The 21,120-nt window shown below is 40.9% G+C and overlaps 1 protein-coding gene across 1 annotated transcript in view; it reads right to left on the bottom strand.

Annotated features, from left to right (window-relative positions):
* YES1 (YES proto-oncogene 1, Src family tyrosine kinase) overlaps nucleotides 1-2,264 on the bottom strand; it is a 66,030-nt gene extending 63,766 nt beyond the window's left edge. Inside the window, exon 1 of the mRNA XM_045527896.1 lies at nucleotides 2,011-2,264. The gene's annotated coding sequence lies outside the window, so the exon portion shown is untranslated. The remainder of the gene's footprint in view (nucleotides 1-2,010) is intronic.
* Nucleotides 2,265-21,120: the final 18,856 nt, after the last annotated feature.

Raw genomic sequence — 21,120 nt, 5'->3', positions numbered from 1 at the left:
GAGCCCAGGAGGTGCAGATCAGCCTGGGTGATATAGTAAGACCCCACCCATCTCAAAGAAAGGAAGAAACAAAGAAAAGAAAAATAATCCATCATAATAAATTATTTACTGCCTAAAATGATGCAAATTTGCACTCTGATGAACAAGTCTCATACCACGGGTTGGTAATATTTCACTTATACTGGGTCATTGGTATTCTTTTAGCACATTTATTCTCTTACCATTACATACCACAGAAGAGTTTTATTTGCATGAACATTGATTTTTTAGCTTGAGAATTTCCTGAACTAAAAAAAAAGAGACCATATATTAATATTATACTTCAACCGTTAAGACAAATTCCACCTATCCCAGGAAGATAGGTCAAAGCTGTAATTTCACTTTCAGTTGACCAGAAAGGAGTCAATTTTGTGGTTTATGAAGTCAGCAAAAACTAACTGCAAAATTAAAGCTATTATAACATTACAGTGGTTACAGCAGGGTAGATATTTTAAGAGCTCTTTTATCTTTAATCCTGGAAACATGGATATAAACTGTCTTGAATTTAGATTCACATCAAAAGCAATTGTCTTTTTCAAATTTAGGACCCTCTAAATTGTCAACCTGTGTTTAAAATCTCCACTGAAGTTTAGCTAATGTCCAAAAATTAAAACACAATTTAATTTCCTTTTCTTAAATGTCAACTATGGCAGGGGTCTCACATATTTGTAAGGAAAAAAAAAACATATAAATGGCTTAGTAAAATAAAACTTTCTTACAGTACAATATACGAAAATCATCTGTGATGCATACAAGATCCTTGGCTTCTAATACAAGACACTCCTTTATTACCTAGCCATTCAAACTGTTTCCTGTTCACTGTGTGCCAAGCATTGTGATAGTTATTAGAAATTTACCATGTACTTTTCCTTCAATGTACAGTCACATGTACACATTTAGTACGAATTTCCTTAGTGTGTAATTTAACTTTAGAAATTTAACAGGATGGTTTAAAAACACTAAAAATTATCAAGATATCTTTGGCGCTATAATCCTACAATTATAACGAGCAAATATACTAGTAATGCAATCATATCCTATATAAGTGAAATCATCTACGTGAAAACACACACCAGTGGAATAAACGGCAGAAAGTTGTCATTCTACTAAAGATTTTCATTATTTACTTTAATAGCTTATAAATGATTAGACCCTATATCATTACATGCCCGTTTCAATTAATTATGCGGGAAATAATCCAACCAAATCAGAATTAAGTTGTGTCCTACTCACTACAAACAAAAACTAAAGCAGTCCCTATATCAGACCCGACTTTCGAAGAGCTGCTTAAAACTCTGCCCACGCCTAATAAAGCAAAAGCTGGAAGCAATTATCAAGGAAAACACACTTTAAACCAAAATTTTCTTTAACACATGTGGGCAGAGAACGGAACCAAATGGGAGGCAGAGCGGCATGATACTGTAAAAGTGGACGCTGAATAGTATATTTCCCAACCCCCAATCCAAAACAAAGGAAAACTTTAACATGTTGCGGTTTTCAATCAAACCAAGTGAAGCCAGAGGCTCTCCCACTCGCCCCGTGCACCCTCGTCCTCCCAGCGCAGCTGCCACCGTCGTCAGCCGACACGCAGACCCCCAACCCCTAGGACAGAAGGGGGCCACTGCCCTCGCCCCGTACTTCGGGCTGTAGGGACAAAAATAAGCCTCGCCTCCACCTCACCGGGGGCCCACACTACTTTGAAGACGAGGGCGGGAGGTGGGGGGTAGTCCCCGCGCTCTGAGGATCCCAAGCCGGACTAGGGCGGAGACCGAGTAGGGGCGAGCAGGTAGCGCCGAGGAGGAGACACGCCCGCCGGGCAAGCCGGGCCGGGGGAGGGGAGAAGTTTCTCCCCAACTTCCCGACTCCGGGCTGGAAGGGGCGGGGAGCGGCGGCGCCTCCGGGCGCCGGGGCCTAGCGCTGCGCGGGCTGGGGTCGGCCGCCTCCGCCCGCGGAGCCCCACCAGGTCCTTACCTGCCCTCCGGCCGCGCTCTCATGAGTCGGGGCTGCGGCGGCTCGGGCTGGCGGGGAGGGGGCGGCGGACGGAGGCGAGGCCCACGGGCCCTCTCCCTCCTCCACCTCCTCGTCCCGGGGCGCCCGGCAGCGGCGACGACGGCACAGCCGGCCCGGGACTCGCTACTTCGGGAGGAGGGAATTCCCGGGCTGCCCTCCCCTCGGCCCGGCTCTCCACCTCCTCTCCCGCCGGCTCCGCCCCTGCGCTCCTCGCGGAGGCGGGGGCCGCGGCTACCTGCGCGCGGCCGCCCGCGCACCGGAACTCGCGCCGCGCCGGCCGGGCTCCCGCGCCCCTCGCTTTCCGGCGCCGGCGCCCCGCCGCGTCCCCTCCGCGGGCTCCGGGCCGCCGCGCGGCCGTCCGGGTCGGCGGCCGGTCCCAGTCACTTCTCCCGACCCAACATGGCGGCAGGGGCCGGGGCGGATTCCCGGGGCGGCGCAGGCTGAGGGGGCGTGAGGAGGAGGCGCTTCTCCACCCCGAGGGCAGGCCCACGGCGCCGCTGCCCACCCGCGCGCCCGCAGACCCTCGGGCCGCCCGCCGGGCTGCGCGGGTCCTGACTGGGGCGCACTGATTCCGCCCCTCAGCCTCGCCCGGCGCCCCGTGGTGCCCAGGGCTCTGGGGCTTTGTTTTTGTGGCGGAGGACAGGGTTGAGTTTTCTTGGCTGGCTGTTCGCTTGTCGGTACTGTGCTTCCTCACCCTTTGTCGTTGGTAGTAAAATCTCGGCCCCACCGCGTGAGCCGGGGGGCGTTACTCACACCCCCATCACCGCCCTGAACGCCGTCCAAAAACGCTTGCGTCTGGCCTCCTTCCTAGGCAGGGAGCCTGGCCCCGGCCCGGGCGCTTCCTGTTGACTGTAGGTCGAACCAGCCTTGCCGGAGGGAAACCGAAGCTGAGTTTTGTTGGCGACTATCCCAGTAATGGTGGCTTGGGCTTATGTTGGGACAGCGTATTCTTATATGATCCTGGCAACATCCCAGTGAGGAAACTGGGACAGGTATCCTGCTTGACAGCCGCAGAAACTGAGACTGCAACCCCAAAAGTGGAACAGCCACAACTAGAATCGTGTTCATCCGAATCCATGCACTTTTCCCCTTAGCCTTGGAGCCAGTCGCTGAAGAAGAAGGGGGAGGATGCAGAACTGGGGTAAAGATGAGGGTTAGTCAAGGTCTGCGTGGGCTCAACCTCGAGGCTCTTCTACTGAAGTCACTTCTGCCCTGCCAGACTCTAGAGTAATTTCCTCTCTGTGTTTCCTCTTTGGTAGGGTTATCAAAATTATTGTGGGACTGTTGGTTTCCTTTGTCTGTGGTTTTTAGTGAAATCAGAATCATCTTCAACAAATATGAAACAGCAGAATCGTGTCAGTATTGTGCTATTCTAGGAACTTAAGGAAATGCATATAAAGGTTTGAAAAAATTTTTCTTCAGCTCACCACGTGAGCCAAAGGTAGGCATAGGCATTCAGATGAACATAAAGGTACATATAATAATGTGGAACAGTGCTTTATTTTATTTGGCTCTCAAAACTTCATTTGCCACTGACTGTCTTGAACATTAAAATTTTCATGTAGATTTATATTCAACTTTTCTTAAAACTAGAAAATAAATTCCTTGAGCTATTAAACTTCTAAATAAAATAGAGATAATATTTGTTGTTTTCCTAAACTCTCAGTCTCAAAAAATCAGCTCTAAAATACTAGTTCACCCCAGTTTAAGGAGTGAGGTACCTTTGAAGACGTTCTGTATGGCGTTTTCAGGGTGGGGAGGGGGTGTCAAAATCTGACCTACAAGTTATAGGTTACATTGACTTATTGAGTCACCCTCATCTTGATTTTTATTACCTCATTCCCTGTTTTCTTGTTTAAAATATTCATTATCTGGTGCTAAGCTTCAGTTTGTAAATAACCTGGAAAGTTTTCAGTCTTACATGTAATGGTTCACTTATTTCCAGGAATATTTAAAAATTTTTTTAAAAAGAGAATCTGAAAAGTCTCACTGAGTTTGGTATAGAAAAAATTGCTTTTGGCTGAAAACCTGTTCATCCTGAAATGGTCAAATAAAGAACTTCACTCCTCTTTCCACTCCTGCACAGCATAGAGGTATACTATGTACATGTGTGATTGAGAGTGATAAGGGATTTAAGTCTTAAAACCCCTGGGAAAGTCTACTGGATGAAAACACTAGGGAAAAGTTTTAAACAAATGATTGGAAGTTGAGCACCCCCCCTCCTGCCCCCACCAACCACTATCACCCTGGAAACTGATTCTACCAGGAAATGTTTTTGTTTAAGATAAACCTCTCCTACAAGTTATCAATGATATGCTGCTGCTGTTGCTGCTGCTTCCATCACTGGGGCTGTGATGATGATTTTCTCTTCCTGGTAACAGTAGAAAGCTTGCACTGTCTCTGCTCTCTAACAGCCATCCCCACTCCACCTCCTCAAAATGCCTTCCACCATTCAAAAGTGGATCTCCTCAAATCCACTTGGTGCCTGAAGTTGCCTGCACCACCTTAGTCTTGCCTTCTCCCTCTGGCCAAGACTGCTCCTAGGCCCAATTAGGAAGAATATGAGGACCCTTCTAAGCAAAGATTTGGAGGATCAGGCAAAAGGAAGGTATTTCTCCTTAAGTGTTAGGCTCATTGTGCCAAGCTCAGTGGGGAGGTACAGTAACCCATCAGTTTCTCAGTGTTCCTGATGTCTTCATTGCCTCAAGGACTGGGGTTCCTGTATTACAGTTTTACTTCCCCTCAACTGGGGAGAGGTTGTCTAAGAGAACCACGTCAATGGATATGTAAGGACATGTCCTACAATGAATAGACATTGATCAAACGTGTCTTATAATGAGATGTCACAAATGACAATCTTACATGAACTTTGGCAAATTGCTCCATCTTCTTCCTTTTATTGCTTTCTCTAGCTTTTAACTTCTTCTTGGCTACCTGGTCTACAATCTTAAAGTTTCACCCTGTGCCTAGTATGTCTCCCCATCTCCAGGACTATTTCCTGACAGTATAGTCTTTGCTATTGGAATGTACTTTGGTAGATTTCTCTTGGTTTATTTCTCTCACTTCAGTTCTTTCTAGATCTTAATGGAATTTGGCACCAGGCCTGTTGTTATCTACCAAAGTCCCTGGCTTCAGCTCTAGCTCATAGTACTACTCTGCCTATTCCCAGGCAGCCTTACCCACAGCTTCAGACTTTCATACTCTCAACTTGGTTTCTCATTCTGCTTTGTGAAGGCAGTTTCTAAGCTGGATGAGCACTTGGCATCCTCTCACATGGCCTCTGCTGAGCAGAATACAGCATGTAGCGGATACCGTTTGAGGGTGCCTGTTTAACTTAAGTTCCTCTTCTCTGAAAATCATTTCTCCACCAATAGCTGGGGTATAGGCCTGTGATCTGAGTGATGCTGATCCCAGGCTCCAGGCTGAAATTTTTAATTTTGAAGGAGCAACACAAAGGTGACTTAGTGATTATTCACGGTGGCCATGGTGGAGTTGAGAGTCAAATGGCAGAAGGTGAGTGTCCAGGGGTAGAGTAGCCCAGTAGCCGTAGGCAGCCAGTATCCAGTGCTGATGGTGCCTGCATCCTAAGCAGACCTTCCTCATGGCAGGACCTGGAGTGTGCCTCGCCTTCCTCGCTTCCTGCCCGAACCTGCTCCTGTAATCGTCCTGTTGATTCTCAACTTCCTCCGATAAATTCCTTTCTGCTTAAATTAAATAGAGACCTCGTATGTTCTTTGCAAATAAGAACCTCTACTTAGTCTCTGCTACTTACTTGTACATCTAACAATAAACTCAGATGCTGTGAGGACAGCATCTCCTGCCATGTGGAGGTGGCCGTGGGATGGGGGAGCCAGTTTTCACAAAGAAGGCTGAAGCAGATGCACAGATGGAAGGAAGATAAGAGATTGTAGGACCCCAATGCTGAGACTCATGTGACTTGTGCCACATGTAAGACTCCAAACCTAGGACAAGAGCTGGCAATGCAGTCCCTCCTCCTGCCTGCTCCTGGCAATTATGGTGTTTAGATCATGGCATAGCATACACTCTTCCTCCCAGAGCATTAACTCCATCCTCAAAATCCTTGTCAACATGACAATTCAGGCATCAGCCACGGCAAAACTGCAGTTAGAATATGTTGAAAACTATTTGATTTCTCTGCCTTATAGGCTTATAATTTTCTCATAATATCTAATATTTGCAATTCCTGCCGCCATTACCAAGTGTTTGGCCTGTACTTTTCTGATATATTAAGCTGATGTGTAATTGTAATATGCCAGTGTCTGACATTGAGTTTAAACACCACTAAAATTGCTACCAGATTGCTACTTCCTGGAAATCTTTACAAATGGGTTATGAAAAGTAGAACATAACTTTGCTTGAAGGCAAGAAGTTAAAGTTAGAATGTTTACCTGCATTGAACGTTTAGAAAAAGAAACTGTAAACGAGGCTCTTATCTTTAATGTTAACTGACACCAGTTTATGAAACATAAAAGGTTGGCATTAAGGAACTTTATTAGATGCTTTGCAAGGTAGCTCTATGGCTAGGGCTTTAAAAAAAAGTGTTTAGAATAAATCCATGCTTTTGAAAACCTGGGTTTAATCTCCTTTCTATAGCTAAACCTTCTTTGTGCATTTTTAGCTGCACAGATCATCATTTTTCACATTTGTGTCTGAGCAAATTTTAAAATCTGACTTACCAGATCTTATTATTTGATGTAAACCATAATGCATTTAATCCTGTAGCAAAATATATTCACTCTTCTTTGGCTTGTATATGAATAGGGCTGTTGATTACTTGAAATAGCTACTTAACTTCTTTCTAAGGGAATCACACATATGCAACAAATATTTAACACAAGACCTATGCTTTGGCCAGGCGCTGTGGCTCAGGGCAATGCAGCTACTAGGTTGATAAACAACAGCAGCAGCAATGGCTATCTTTTATTGAGGCTTCACCATATGCCAAGTGCTTTACCTTCATCATTCACTGAATCCTCACAGTACCCCTGGAGATTGGTAGTATTATCCGCATTTACAGACTGGATGCCTCAAGCTTAGAGGGGTTTGAGTAATACACAACTAGTAAGAGGAGGTGCTCTAAAACCTATTCTACTAAGAGTCATTGTGATTGCAGAGAAGAAATTATTTTTAAATGTTATTTCAATGACCACATAAAACCACATTTGTCCAGATTCTAGAATAATAAAAATGAGTAAGTTGCCTTTATAATTAGGAAGGTATAACTAAGAAATATGAGATTCTACAAATTCATAAAAAATTCTTTCTTTATATTACAATCTTACATCATTAAGAAAGGATTGGAGCAAACTTAGAAAGAAGTATGAAACTAGTCTAAAAAGAATGAGTTCAGTCCAGAAGAAAAAGCATATATTAAACATAACTTTCTGGAGATAAATATTTTGCAGCTATCAAGTCAAACTTCCATTGACAACTCCCTAAAACCATGGTCTTCAAACAAGGAACTAAATATCTGGAAAATGACTGTATGTACAACATAAATAATTACCATACCAAATACAAAATATCTAAATTAAGTAGGTTTACATTTTAATCTGCCAAGTCTGTGTAACTGTAGTTAAGCCTTCCATGGTAACCATAACTCAGTGATAAGAGTCAGTGCTAACAGTTAATAATAGCCCAACACTAGGTAAGTTTGTTTACTATTTTTAAAATCAGCTTATTCATTCATTTACAAAACATAGTGTGTCTCTTGATATATTCTATTTTGGTCTTTATTATATTAAAAGAGATGACTTTATTAACTGGAAGAAATGAGATAAATGGCAGGACACTTTGTATTGAAATCCAAGGAGTGTAAGTAAATATTAATAGATTTTTAAACACTTTATTAGAATTTTTTTCAGAGAAAAAGGAATTAATATCCTCTAAAGTTTTATGTTAAAATACATAATTTTCTTTTGGAAATTTTCATTAGAGACTAATGAAATCAGTTTTTATAATTTATACCTAATTTGGTTTAAAAACTTTTTTTGTTTTGATTAGAACTAGCCACTATTTTAAAATATTGTCTTCTAGCTTTATTACCATTATTATTTATTTTCATTTCCTTATAGTGGACAAATCTATAACCAATTCACATTATTTGAGCCCCAAGTTCAGTCATTAATTCAAATGGATGTATGTCCTTATGAATACTTGAAAACACATTTACTAAAGAATCAACAACCATGCACTGAAGATTCAAACTGTACACAATAACTCTCATAGCTGCTATTGAAATAACCCAAATATGACTAACTTTAGAGATTTTTCTTTTGGAGACCTGGTAATTTTGGCATAAAATAGAAAATTAGCACTCATGCTCATTTTATATAAAATTAATTCTAACAAGTTAAAATAAAAGCAAGCAAGAGACCGAGGAGTGGAGGTTTTAAAAACCACAGACTGGAAAAATTGGTTTATGTTGTGGTGAGTGACTCTTAAAATTTCTGTGAACTCTTGTTCAGGAGAATATTTAGGTTCTCCTTAAGCCTCTTAAGGACCTATTGTCTAGTCGTAAACTCTATTTGAAAACTTTGAAATAGGAAAAAATCCCCCCTTTTATAAAAGGCTCTTAAATAAACAACTTCTGTGAGCTTTTCTCTGAAGTCTCACATATTCTCTATGAAAATTACCAGTCTCATTTTCTTTGAGATGATGTGCTGTACATCCAAAGAACAAAGCATTTCCTGAGTCTGTTTAGAGTATGTAGGACCCATTCCTAAGTGCTTCCCATGTAGCCTCAAGAATCCGGTATATATTTATTTGGGGGGAACCCTGAAAGAATACAGAAATTTATGTAAAATCTTGAGATGGTTAATGACACAGAATTATGCAAAGTCCTAGCTAGTATTTGATATATTTATCATTTAGACATATAAATATTTATTAAGCTTTATTAATACTTACTTAATCAGTTTGAATATCCATATAAGGCTTTGACAACGCAAAGGTCTTTGGACTTGGGAGTAAAATATAAATTCTGGTTCCATTGTGAGTGAGTACAGGATTTCTTTTGGGGGTGATGAAAGTGTTCTGGAATTAGTGGTGATTGTTGCATGGCTTTGTGAATATATGAGAAACTACTGAACTGCACACTTCAAAGAGTAAATGTTACTGTATGTAAATTATATCTTAATTTTTAAAAATGCTGGTCCCAGGATTTTATGCCCTTTTGTAACTATGTAATCTTAAGCAAGCAAATTTCCCGATTTCTTAGGACTTTGGTTTTCTCCAATATAAAGTGAAAGGATTGTATTAGGTCACTGTTTCTGGAACTGTGGATTGCAATTCCTTAATGAGTGGCAAAATCAATTTAGTGGTTGGTAACCAGCATCTTTTTTTTTTTTTTTGAGACAGAATCTCATTCTGTTGCCCAGGCTAGAGTGCCATGGCATCAGCCTAGCTCACAGCAACCTCAAACTCCTAGGCTCAAGCAATCCTCCTGCCTCAGCCTCCCAAGTAGCTGGGACTACAGGCATGTGCCACCATGCCTGGCTAATTTTTTTTTTCTATATGTATTTTTAGCTGTCCAAATCATTTCTTTCTATTTTTAGTAGAGACGGGGTCCTGCTCTTGCTCAGGCTGGTCTCGAACTCCTGACCTTGAGCAATCCACCCACCTTGGCCTCCCAGAGTGCTAGTATTACAAATGTGAGCCACCACACCCGGCCACCAGCATCTTTTAAAAAATGAAACAAGGTGGGCACAATGGCTCACACCTGTAATCCTAGCACTCTGGGAGGCTGAGGCAGGAGGATCACTTGAGGTCAGGAGTTCGAGACCAGGGGAGCAGCCTGAGCAAGAGCTAGACCCCATCTCTACCAAAAAGAGAAAACATTGGCTGTCTCAAACCCCTCAGCTCAAGATATCCTCCTGCTTCAGTCTCTCGAATAGCTGGGACTACAAGTGTGAGCCACCATGCCCACCTAATTTTTTATGTTTATTTTTTGTAGAGACAGGGTCTTGCTATGTTGCCCAGGCTGGTCTTGAAGTCCTGGCCTGAAGGGATCCTCCTGCCTTGGTCTCCCAAAGTGCTGGGATTACAGGAGTGAGCCACTGAGCCTGGTTGGTGGTGAATATTGTCCAAAAAAAAAAAAAAAGAGTCTTGTCGAAATGAAATTAACCATATTAGAGAAAGCATGAAAGGGGATGGGAGAGGTATTGTTATCAGACCAGTTCAGACCATTAAGCCCTCTTACCAGTAGCAGAAACTTTTCACTTAAGAAAAAAAAAAAGGTCTCTGCATTAAAGAATCTTTCCTTAAGAAAAAATAAAACTCCTATAATTCCTTTGTTTCATTCTATTAATATAAAGATTTCTTCAACTCTAGTTCAGTTGAATTTGGACACAAACATGTCTAGTGTTCTTTCTCAGATTGTAATTGTTCTATTATAATTAGCTTCCAAGGAAGGAATATGATAACAGGGTGCATGAGAAATGCGATGCAGAATGCAGACGAATGGCCGAAGTCAATGTGATTACAAAAAACCAAACAAATACCAAATTCTGTCTTCCTATCTTCTTTTTGACGACAGCTATAGTCATTGCTACCCACATATACCTACTCCTCTAGAAAGTCAGCAAACATAAAAAAAGTTTTTGATGTGTTCCCAAGGAGCTTCTGATTTCTTTCTTTTCTTTTTCTTTTTTTCTTATAGCAGATTATTATCTCAAAGCTTCTGATTTCTTGGCAATCAAAATTGGAAACTGTCATGTGTTGAGCATTCTTTAGCAGACACTTGCCTTGCTTTTATACGCTAACATATTTGTTAGTCTTCACCACAATCTATGAAGTCATCTGGTTTTGTTTGTTTGTTTTGGTTTGGGTTTTACTGTGAGGACACTGAAACTCAGTTAAAATAATTTTGGTGTTAGGAGACCCAGCCTGAATTAAGCCTGGGTTTCTGTGAGCCGGGCCTGGTGGTTTTTCCCACTGTTTGTCTCTCAAATATCGCTTGCGAAATGCACCTCCATACACTGTGCACATACATGTATTGCATATGTTTTCTGTTGTTATAGTGATTTGAAATAAATATAAGATACCTACGCAGACATTTCCATTCTTTAGCTTTTATCTGCTGTGGGATCTATAGTTTACTAGTATAGACCATTTAGAAGATTTAGTCTAACTGCAGGGAATTTTGTTCTTTTACCTTCAGTTCAGCTCGAATCTCGAATATTTATATATTTAATAGTCACATGCAAATGTTTCCATTATTTCCTTTTTAACGCTACACTTAAGTTGTTAAATTTAAGTTCAGCTGCTAATGCCTAATGGACCGGGAACAATGTAGCTATTTAGATAGAATTTTGCAAATTCATCATGGAATTTAAAAAGGAATGGAGGCCCCCGACTGAGGTTTTTTTGTGTGTGTGTGTTTAAACTATAATCTTATTCTTGGAGCAATGCTTGAGATAATGATTCCCACAAAGAAAGTACATTATGTAGAGAAAAAGCACTTGCATAAAACATAAAATGAGAGATGAACTTTCAACTTGTAAAAACCTACTTTGGAAAAATCAGATTATAAGCTTTTTCAAGGCACAGGGAGAACATATTTAACAGAGATTTTAGCCAAGTAGGAATAATGCAGAAGCAGTGGTGAAGAATTTCGTATGACTAGCCACATACACGCTTTCTGGGCATGTATTTCACCATTACGAAATGCCAGGCAAATTACTAGTACTTTACATCATCATAGCTCATTAATCCCTCACCACAATCCCATAAATTTAGTTATTTATGAAATAAAAAAATCCCCTGAGAGTTAGAAATATACTTTTAAATTTATGCCAGCCAAAAAGAGAATACATTTTTAATTTTGAATTTTCAAGAAGAAGAAACTGAGGCCTAGCAATGTTAACTAACGTGTCCACATTTGTGCAGTTATGAGGAATCTGATTCTTAATCACTTTTAAACTCCGTTGCCTTCACAAGTTAAAGACATGTTCCCAACGCCGTACTTTTTCTTACAGAGCTCAGTTCTGTAACCACATCTTTAAATTGTAACTACAAATAGTATGTGGCTTAGTCCTTTTGCAAAAGTTAGAATTTAATTTTTGATTGTAGATTAGAATCCTTACATAAAGGAGTATTTTTGGACATTTGTCATGAACAGGATATTTTTTTTAATCTCAGTAATAGTTGATTAATTTTTTAATATCATAAAACCATTGTAAATTAATTATTATGTTTGTAACATATTTGGTCTTTTTTTCCTACACAGAAACCAAAATATTTTAGATTACATTTCAATTATCAAGTATTTTCTTCATTGTGCAGCTTGTGAAAAATCAGGGCATTGAAATGAAGTGATTTCTCAGTTTCTCATACTGAGTCAACAACAAAAAATCATTATTGTTACTCAAGACATGCTTACTGTACTGGATGAGAGAAAGAAGTATAAGAACATATTCTATTTTCAGAAGCTTAACAATAGAATATTATATGCAAAGATGAATAAGAGCTCATATTTGATAAATGCTAATGAAGAGCACAAAAAATAAAATCTTTGGAAATTTAAAGTAGGGGAATATCTTAGTAGGCTGAGGCAGTTGACAAGAGCTTTGAAATGACAGTGGTACAATCAGGAAAGACAATTCCAGAAAGGCATTCCAGAAAGGGAAGATGATAGCATAGACAGAGTTTGTGTTTGCATGCTAAATATGCATGAAATAGAATGCTCCACTATGCCAGAAGTAGACGGTTTGCGTAGGAGTAGAGTAGGAGATGAGGGTGCTTGATGATTCAATATTTACAACTCTGACACTTTGAACGTGAATTTTTCTATCACATGCCTACGGCTCTCACTCTACTGAACTTTTTAAAGGGTGGGGACTTTATTTTATCTTATCAACCCTGATCCCTTCAGTGCCCGGTACAGAGAAAGCATTCTGCAGAGTATTTGTTGAATGAATGAATGAGTCTCAGATAGATTAAGTGAATTACTCAAGGTCAAACAATGAGTAGGTGATTGAGTTATGATTGTAACAAACCATTTTTTTTTTTTACTCTATTCAGACATGATCTGTGACATGTCACAGCATTCTCCTTGGCTTTTTGTAAAGTTTCCTGGGTGAACCCGAAGAAGCTTGTATTAGTTGGGGTTCTCCAGAGTAACAGAACCAATAGGATATGTATACACACAGAAAGGCATTTGTTATAAGGAGTCTGTTCCTGTGATTATGGTGACTGAGAAGTCCTAACATTTGCAGGTGAGTCAGCAAGCTGTAGTCCCAGGAGAGCAACTGGACCAGGGCCAGGTGGAGTCTGAAGGCTGAGAACCAGGAAACTAAGGAAGGCAGGAGAAAGCCAATGCGCCAAATTGAAGGCAGTCAGGTAGGAGGGATTCCTTCTTACTTGGAAGGGTTGGCCTTTTTGTTCTATTCAGGCCTTCAGAGGATTAAATGAGGCCCATCCACAGTGAGGAGGCCAGTCTGCTTTATTTACTTTACCAATTCAGATTTTAATTTCATCCACCTGAAACCCCTTCACAGACACACCCAGAATAACCTTGACCAATGTCTGGGCATCCCATGGCCCATATGTCAAATTGACACATGAAATTAACTCTCACAAAGTTTTACATTCACAAGCTATGTAGTCAGTTGAGTATCCCAAATTGGTTCCATTAAAACTTCACGGTCTGTATATGTAGTTCTGAATGTGTATGTGTACCAGTCGCTTTTGTTGTGGTTGTGTAGCGTGGTGGGAAGAGCACCTCTGCTGGGTTCCAACCCCAGTTACCCAATGTGTGACCTTGGGCAAGTTACTTCTCTTAGTGTCAGCGTCTTTATCCATAAATTGGAAATAATAATTGTTCCTCCATCATTGGATTGTTGCTATGAGAATTAAATAAAAGCATAAGGCACTTAGCATAGTGTATGGGACATAGTAAGCACTTAAGTGATGGCTACTGTTTAATAAGAAATATTAAAACAGGCCGGGTGCAGTGGCTCATGCCTGTAATCCTAGTCCTCTGGGAGGCCGAGGCGGGTGGATCGCTCGAGGTCAGGAGTTGGAGACCAGCCTGAGCGAGACCCCGTCTCTACTAGAAATAGAAATAAATTATCTGGACAACTAAGAAAAAGTATATATAGAAAAAATTAGCCGGGCATGGTGGCGCATGCCTGTAGTCCCAGCTACTCGGGAGGCTGAGGCAGGAGGATCGCTTAAGCCCAGGAGTGTGAGGTTGCTGTGAGCTAGGCAGACGCCACGGCACTCACTCTAGCCCAGGCAACAAAGTGAGACTCTGTCTCAAAAAAAAAAAAAAAAAAAAAGAAATATTAAAACAAATGTAATGAATGTGGCATAGGCTACTACTTTTTTTCTCCTCTCCTCCCCGCCCCCTTCCTGCTACTACTTCTTTGATTCTGTCAGATAAATACTCTTTCAAAATGTTGAGTTATGTTTTTAATTTTAAACGCTCAAGGGAAATAATGATATTCTTCCATGGCAGGAACCATTCACTTACATTCCTATCTTCAATTCCTCATACGGTGCCTGGTATGCAGTAATCACATGGTAAAAACACAGTATTGTTGGCTCAGAAAAAAACATAATTTAGGGTATTTGCATTCTATAACCCTGTAAAAAATTCCATATATTTTTAATATCCAAAGTTTCAGAATAACTGATTTTTTTCTTATGCATGAATATTAATTTGATTTGAAATAAAACATTCAGAGAGGCTGGGCATGGTGGCTCACGCCTGTAATCCTAGCACTCTGGGAGGTCAAGGTGGGAGGATTGCTTGATCTCAGGAGTTCGAGAGACCAGCCTGAGCAAGAGAAAGACCTCGTCTCTACCAAAAAATAGAAAGAATTAGCCAGGCATGGGGGTGTGCACCTGTGGTCCCCAGCTACTCGGGAGGCTGAGGCAGGAGGATTACTTGAGCCCAGGAGTTTGAGGTTGCTGTGAGCTAGGCTGATGCCATGGCACTCTAGCCCGGGCAACAGAGTGAGACTCTGTCTCAAAAAATAAATTAAAAAAATAAAGTTTTTTTAAAAATCTCAAAATTTTATATCAATAGCAATGCAAAGCATGTCTTCTACATACCACACCAATACCAGGAGATTATTATCACAGTAACTAATTTTATAGTCTTGAGTGATATTAGGGTAGTTTGGTTCACTAAATAGTATTGTATACTCCAGATGATAGCTTTTGTCATATTAAAGTCCTGGGTTTGACACAACTGTATTTTTCTACGTTACTGTAACATATTTTTTCCTGGTTATAAGATACTGTTTATTGTCTTAGGATCACTCAAAAACAATTAAAAAAAAAAATAAGATCATGGCATGCAGTGGCAATGAGAACAGTTGTAATTCAGTGTATGATTCATATCCTCAACACCAATTTAAGACACAAATCTTTTTTTATTAGTTATAATCTTGTCAAGGTGATAAAATAATTAGAATTACCCCAGATCTACCCTTCTAGTGGTGTAACATTATTTCGTAATGTTGCATAATTTTCTCCTGCTATTTCTTCCCCTCAGTCTCCAAAGGAGGGCAAACCCCAGTTGGTTTCCAGAAGCCCCAACCTGAATGGCTTCCTGGTAATTTTGAGTTTAAACATTATGTCTTTGGCTTTTTTTTTTAATACCCCACCTCTTATAGTACCTGGAACCCACGCAGAAGGTGCTTGATATATTCTTGAGCAATGAATATGGAAATGAAAGTAACTTGGAAGAGACTTGGGAAAGCCTGGGAAAGTAGAGTAGGAATGCTTTTCTTTGTTAGAGGTAAAGACAGATAGGTACCGCAACACTGGGACGTCAAAAATGACAATCTTATGTAGCAATTGGTGAGAAGATGTGGAAAATAGGAAAAAATAAGGTAGAGGCAGGCGCAGAGGCAGCCCAAGGAACTGAAGGCCAATTTTGATCATGAGACCTAAAGATAAGGGGGAGGGGGAGTTAGGGACAGGGATGATGTCATCAGAGCAACAACAGAGGAAGATGGTTTTGGCAGCAGCCTTTGAATAGACTTTGAAGAAAAACATTAGAGAGAGGGGAAAAAGGAAACAGGAAAAGGAAGTCTGTTGAGAACTCAGCATGACATTTGGAGTGGGTGGAGAGCTTCCCGTATAGCTTGATGTTTGGAACATCTGGTCACCTCTTACAATAACAAGACCTTAGAAACTTCAGCTTTCTCAAGTGACCAGGTTCGAAGGTGCACAGATTCCACGGCCAAACAGTCATTGGTGGAAGGCAGGAGTATCTAAAGAGAGAGAGAAAAAATACAGTTGGAAACAAACTCTTCTCTTACACTGAGAGCACTCCCGCTAGTTTACTGATGTAAGTATTCATATTTGTAAATTTATTTGCTTTATGTAGTTTTGGAATACAGTATTGGTTTTGTATTAAAGCGTAAAGTCTATTTGCATTCAATTACTTCAAATGGTGAAAGGTAGCCAGCAGATTTACAGTTGTTTTCAAAGTTAATGATTTTCACTGCCTATTTTTCTATTGCATTGTTTAATTTTCACAAGATTCCATATGTTGCTTCATTTCCAATATTGGCCAGTTTTCCACAACTCAATTGTGCCCTCTAGGGTTTCTTAGTATTAATATTTAGTGACAGCTGCTTTGGAATTTTCAAAAGTGATCACACATAGAACTGGACTATTAGAATGAGTAGGGAAATTAAAAATGATTCCCATGTTATCCTCTTTAGGCTACTCACTGTATTATTCAGTATAGGTGTGGCTATGTTTTTTTTTTTAATTTTAAAATTAAAAAAAATTCTCTTCTTTTTTTTTGCCATTAACACACAAGACAATGTGGCTATGTTATCTTAACAAACAACCCCCCTAAATCTCAGTGGCTTAAAAATCAAAAGTTTATTTCTCACAGCAGGTCCAATGCAGGCTGGCTGGGCTTGTCTGCAGGCAGTTGGCTGGGGGATCCAGGCTTCCTGCACTGCGTGATCCCATCGCCTTCTCACCTGCCAAGGTCACCTTGACAGGGAAAAGGAGAGATGGAGGAGGCACATTGGCTTTTAACTGCTTCAGCCTGCAGGTGACACATGTCACCCTGATACTTTCTGTTGGGCAGAACTAGTTACCTGGCCTCAGCCCAGTGGCAAGGGAGCAGGGAGGACCTACTGATGCACGTGAGAGTTAGTTCTGGGAGCTCTAAGTGCCTCCGCTAAAGCTTCTTCAGGAGCAGCTAGGAATGAACACAGTGGACATTCTAGCTTTGTTACTTTGGAAACTATTTTTCTTTTTATTTCATTTATTTATTTATTACCCGGAGCCATGCTCAAGAAGTCTTGAGCAAGTGGACTCCTGGAAACTATTTTTATTATTTTTTTTGAGACAGGGTCTTGCTCGGTTGTCCTGGCTATAGTGTGGTGGTGTCATCACAGCTCACTGCAACCTCAAATTCTTGGGCTCAAGCGATCCTCCTGCCTCAGCCTCCTGAGTATCTGGGACTACAGGCCTGTGCCACCACACCTGGCTAATTTTGTGTTTTTTTTTTTTGGTAGAGATTGGATATTGCTATTGTCCAGGCTGGTTTTGAACTCCTGGCCGCAAGAGATCCTCTTGCCTTGGCCTCCCAAAATGCTAGGATTACAGGCATGAGCCATCATGCCTGGCAGGAAAATATTTTTGATTTGAGGCTTTCCAGTACAGAGTATTTAATCAGAAAGAAGGAATAATAATGGCAATGTTAATATTCATAATTCTTCATTTTTCAATATGAAACTGAAAATTAAATATCCCATTTATAGAAGTGGTAGGAACAGATTTTTATATTACAACTTCTATTCTGATTGATTTTTGTATAACATGAAATGGCCCTTATGCTCCCAATTCTTTGAGAGAACTATTATCCTCCTTTTTAATCTATTCCTTAGATATAAATTATAACTTTCTTTTCAATTATTTCTTCTTAATTTTAACTTGGAGCTATTTGAAAGCTGTTCCCTAAATTGTTGTCCTTAGTGATCCTTCATCTTGGAGAAGTATATTACACTTATTATAACATTTTGCAAATTTTATCTCTTAGGGAAAATATATTTAAGGAAACTTCGTAGTTCTATTGAGCTCAATGGCTCTTTATTTGATGTTTTAATTCTGGTAAAATATATATAACATAAAATTTACCATTTTAACCATTTAAGTATATAGTTCAGTGACGTTAATGACATTTACATTGTTTTGCAACGATTGCCACCATCCATTTCCAGCAAATTCTCATCTTCCTGAACTGAAACTCTGTTCCCATTAAGCAGTAACTCCCCATTCTCCTTTCCCCCCAGCCCCTCGTAACCACCACTTTACTTTCTCCATGAATTTGATTACAAATGCACCTCAAGTAAGTGGAATCATACAGTATTTATCTTTTTGTGTCTGGCTTATTTCAATTAGCATAACATCTTCAACTTTCATCCATGTTGTAGCATGTGCCAGAATTTCCTTCCTTTTGAAGGCTAAGTAATATCCCATTGTATATATCTGTTTATCCATTCATAATGGCTCATCTTTGACAATATCATTTATTTGGCTTAGTCAGTCAGTCAATCATTAACACATATTTTGAGAGCTTTGTATAATCTATATACAGCACATCTTGATTAGAGGGACATTAAAGTCATTCAATACATGGCCATCTGTGTCCTTTGAGTCTGTGTATCTGATATATCTTGCTATTTCTACCTTTTCACTAGGCCTTCTTGCAAAGCTCCACTTTCAAAGGAAGTTACTACCTTCCCTGTACCTAACAGTGCTCTGGAGATGGTAAACTACAGTGTTTGGCTTTCTGTACGTGCCACATCATGAAGCTTTTCCTTTTCTGCCCTGATATACTAAGAGGCTGACTTTTTTGTTGTTGTTGTTACCCAGGCTAGAGTGCTTTTTTCTGTTTTTGTTTTTGAGACAGTCTTGCCCTTTAGCCCATGCCAGAGTGCCATGGCATCAGCCTAGCTCACAGCAACCTCAAGCTCCTGGGCTCAAGCAATCCTCCTGCCTCAGCCTCCCAAGTAGCTGGAACTACAGGCATGCACCACCCTTCCCAGCTAATTTTTTCTATTTTTAGTGAGACGGGGGTCTCACTCTTGCTCAGGCTGGTCTTGAACTCCTGACTTCAAGTGATCCTCCCGCCTTGGTCTCCCAGAGAGCTAGGATTACAGGCATGAGCCACCACGCCCAGCCTTAGAGTGCTTTTTTAAAAGTCACTTTAAATATGGAGGTACTATAGAATGTTAGGCACATTATCACCGCTTCACCATGTTTCTGAAAATCTTTATTATAATTCTATTGCTAATCATACTATTAACCCTCATATACAAAAATAATACAGTAGTCCTTCCTTATCCTTGTGGGATATGTTCCAAGCCTTCCAGTGGATGCCTGAAACCACAGGTAGTACCGAACCCCCATATATACTGTTTTTTCCTATATATAGAAACTTGTGATAAAATTTAATTTCTAAATTAGGCACAGTAAGATCAAGAATAATAACTAATAATAAAATAGAACAATTATAACAATATGCCAGCATCCCTACTCTTGTGCTTTGTGGCCACTATTAAGTAAAGTTCACATGAACACATGCACTGTGATACCATGACAGGTGGATCTGATAGCTGCGATGGCTACTAAGTGACTCGTGGGTGGGTGGGCAGTGTAGACATCATGAAGACGCTGGGCAAAGGGAGGATTCAGATCCCAGATGGGATTAGTTGGGATGGCCCAAGGTTTCATCACATTACTCTGAACGGCATGCACTTTAAAACTTCAGAATAGTTTATTTCTGGAATTTTCCATTTAATATTTCCAGACTATAGCTGACTGTGGGTAGCTGAAACCGTGGATAAGGGGGGAGGCTGGTGTCATAGCTACTAGGCGCTGTTCTAAGTACTCGACACAATACATGATGATGCCAGTCTTTGAAAAAGAAAAAACAGGATAGAAAAGGGGGAAATTATTTGCAAGCTTTGGACATGCTGGGTTCGAGGGGTCTGAGGGAAAGCAGGTGTCTAGTGGCAGGGAGCCAGTGGGAAATGTGGATCTGAGCTCCAGAGTACTGCCAGGGCTGCAGACAAATTTGGGAATCAATATGTAGGTAAGAGCTGAAGCTGCAGAAGAAGTGAGATTTCTGAGAGAGAGAGAGAATAGAGTGTCCACTTAGTCCAGCCCCAGCCCTGAGCTGAGCCAAGGGGGTGAGCAGGAATTAGCCAGGCAGGAGGCAGGAGAGGTCATTTCAGGTGGAGGGGACAGTGGCGGCACAGAAGCCTGCAGGGTCCCTGGTTACCACTGTTCTCCTTTCTGTCTCTATGAATTTGACTATTCTAGTACCTCCTATAAGTGGAATCACACAGTATTTATCTTTTATGTCTGGTTTATTAGGGTCAGTGGCTCTAAACCCTGGCTGAGCAGCAAAATCACCTGTGGAGCTTTGAAAATCTCCAAATGCCTGGGCCCTGCAGCCAGAGATTCTGACTCATGTGGTCTGAGGAAGGGGACAAATATCTGCATTTAAAAAAAAGCAAGAGAGCAGCATGGGCAACAGAGTGACACCATCTCTACAAGAAATAAAAACATTAGTTGGGCATGGTGGTGCGCACTGAGGAGGCTGAAGTGGGTGGATCGTTTGAGCCCAGGAGTTCAAGGCTGCAATGAGCTACGATTGGGCCACTGCCCATTGCACTCCTGCCTAGGTGAAAGAGTGAGACCCTGTCTCAAAAAAAAAAGAAAAGAAAAGAAAAGAGAAAAAAAAGCAAGTGAGAGGCCATCCTGGCACTCTGGGAGGCCGAGGCGAGCGGATTGTTTCAGCTCAGGAGTTCAAGACCAGCCTGAGCAAGAGCCAGACCCCATCTCTACCAAAAAAATAGAAAGAAATTATCTGGATAACTAAAAAATATGTATATAAAAAATTAGCCGGGCATGGTGGCACATGCCTGTAGTCCCAGAGACTTGGGAGGCTGAGACAGGAGGATCGCTTGAGCCCAGGAGTCTGAGGTTGCTGTGAGCTGGGCTGACACCATGGCACTCTAGCCCGGGCAACAGAGTGAGACTCTGTCTCAAAAACAAACA

This window comes from Lemur catta, chromosome 16 (assembly GCF_020740605.2).
Source record: "Lemur catta isolate mLemCat1 chromosome 16, mLemCat1.pri, whole genome shotgun sequence".
NCBI classification, from domain to species: Eukaryota; Metazoa; Chordata; class Mammalia; order Primates; family Lemuridae; genus Lemur; species Lemur catta.
Note: the sequence above shows the minus strand (reverse complement) of the source record. Positions and strands in the feature narration are given on the sequence as shown.